At 31.1% G+C, this 2,433-nt stretch overlaps 1 long non-coding RNA gene across 1 annotated transcript; it reads left to right on the top strand.

Moving 5' to 3' along the window:
- The first annotated feature begins 1,390 nt into the window (after positions 1-1,390).
- Positions 1,391-2,139, top strand: LOC108838966 (uncharacterized). Its single transcript, XR_001947615.2, has 3 exons — positions 1,391-1,549; positions 1,645-1,745; positions 1,827-2,139. It is a non-coding gene; the product is annotated as an uncharacterized LOC108838966 (long non-coding RNA).
- Positions 2,140-2,433: the final 294 nt, after the last annotated feature.

The raw sequence follows: 2,433 nt of genomic DNA, 5'->3' as shown, positions 1-2,433 counted from the left end.
GTGTTTAAAATGTATGTCAAAAATATTTTCAGAAATTTAATCAATTATGGTTATAAACTTAATTCGTGAAACTACTATTACGAAGTAATTAACATCTAAATCTTATAGCTTATGTAATTAATATACATCAACTAAATTTCTGGAAAATGTTAAACATATTTTCACATAAGGTCTTTTTTGAAACCAGATACATAAAGTAATACAGTCTGAAAACACAACAAAACCTCAAACGAAACCTTAAAATACATTGACATGGATTTGCAAGGGACTAGCAATGGAACCCTCGCAAAACCCTTGCAAATTTGCGAGGGTTGCAAATTCCTTCGCAATTTTGCAAGAGATTTTTGAGAGATCCCTTGCAATTTCCTTGCAAGTCCATCTTTCCGGAATTTAAACGGTTTGGATTTCATCAAGGATTTTGGAAGAGATTCCTTGCAAATCAAAATTTTGCCAGAGAATTGTGAGGGGTCCATTGCATTTCCCTCGCAAAATCATTTTCCCAACTCAAAATTTAAATAAAAAATATTTTTGTAATATATATAATATCACAAACTATATACAAAAATTAAAATTTTACATTAGACACTTCAAAATCGAAAAAAAAAAACACAAAACAACACAAAAAAAATTAGTAATCTAAACTCTAACACTATATCTACAACCCTAGAATATATATATAAACTCTATACCCCAAATCACTAATTAGTTTTGTATACCCTAAACTCTAAACCTTAAAACTAAATCATATAACATAATAATAAATTTAATCTTCAAACATAAATGGTAAAACTCAAATATTAACCTAAATTCTAAATCTAATCTTTTTAAACTCAAATTCTTCAATCTTAAATCTAAATCCTAAACTATATATTTCAAACCCTTCATGTACTCTAAGTCCTATATCATATTCTAAACTCTATATCATGATACATTAAAACTTAACAATTAAACAAACATCATATACTGAAGCTAATATCCAACACTCCAAAAGTTATAACACTTTTTAAACTAAATCATCAAATTATACACTTTATAAACTTTAAGTAAAATCAGTATATTTTAAAATAATGATGAAATCTAAAACACTAAATACTAATAAAAAGTAAATAATATAAGTAAAATAATTCATAACACTTACTAAAGTTATCAAATTAACAAAAAAAAATTTTGTGCATCATGAAACACAAACCTACGAACCATTAAAATTTAAACCTTACCTCGTTCTCTAATAACAAGATACTTATAAAGATAAATAAAAACTAAAAGAAAACAAGGAAAATTGTGATTGGTCTAGCCACATGTGCAAGGATTCTAATCTTGTCCGTAGATACATTTAATCCAACGAATCAGATTTCTTTTCTTCTCTCCCACATTTCTTTCTTTATCATTCTCTCTGCTTTTCCAATCGTCTCTCTCTCTCTCAGATTTTGACTTTACCATTTCAGTTACCAGAGTTCCTCACCACAAAAGAGCATTGGAGAAGGAGAAAGTGTACAGATAAGGTTCAAGAACCAGTTCTCTTTATCTTCACCAGAAATAATCGTTAAAGGTAAGTAGAAGAAGAAGCCCTTTACATATATTTTTGTTGCAAACGAAGTACTTTTAAGCTCCACCAGATCTAATCTTGCTTCTTGTAATTTTTAGACAGAAGAGATGGAAAGCTCTAGGCCCATCGCTGCCGAGCTCTAGCCCGTGGCCATCGTCACCTCCTCGCCACAGTTCCTCCTCTCCTCGTCTCCTCCTGTGTAATCTCTTTCTCTCTCTCTCTCTATTTCTATCTGTGTGCGTGTGTTTTCGTTCTCACTTTATCTTTGTTCCTTATAAAGGAATTTTTGCGGCAGAAGAAGATGTGGTAGATTTGCTAGAAGAAGACTAAGACGATTTGTGGTAGATGTGGTAGTCGTTGGATTCACGTCACACGTCACACGACTTGAGGTTGGGAGAGGAAGAAGATCTGAGATCCGGTGAGGTCGAAGACGCGGCTTGAAGCTTCAAGATTAGATTTAGTTTTTTTTTCTGGTTTTACTTTTTTTTTTAATTCTGGTTTAGTTTGTAAACCGGATTTAATTGTAAAACGATTTATAAAATTAGTTACAATGAACTGCGAGGAAATATAAAATTGTATTTTGTGTTTTTTTATTTTTATTTTTCAATTTTGATAATATAAATAATAGCAAAAACAATATTTTTCAAAAAGTTGCGAAGAACTGTGTTTCGTAAATCTATCGAAAATTTGCAATGAATCATTTTCGGTCGCAAATTTGCAACGAAGCATATTCCGTTGCAAGTTTGCAACGAATCATATTCCGTTGCAAGTTTGCAACGAACCATATTCCGTTGCAAATTTGCAACGAACCATATTCCGTTGCAAATTTGCAACGAACCATATTCCGTTGCAAATTTGTGAGGATATTGCGAGCGTTTTTTATTTGC

The sequence above is a fragment of the Raphanus sativus genome, unplaced genomic scaffold, assembly GCF_000801105.2.
Source record: "Raphanus sativus cultivar WK10039 unplaced genomic scaffold, ASM80110v3 Scaffold5871, whole genome shotgun sequence".
NCBI classification, from domain to species: Eukaryota; Viridiplantae; Streptophyta; class Magnoliopsida; order Brassicales; family Brassicaceae; genus Raphanus; species Raphanus sativus.
The sequence above is the reverse complement of the archived record's forward strand: the minus strand, read 5'-3'. Positions and strand labels throughout refer to the sequence as shown.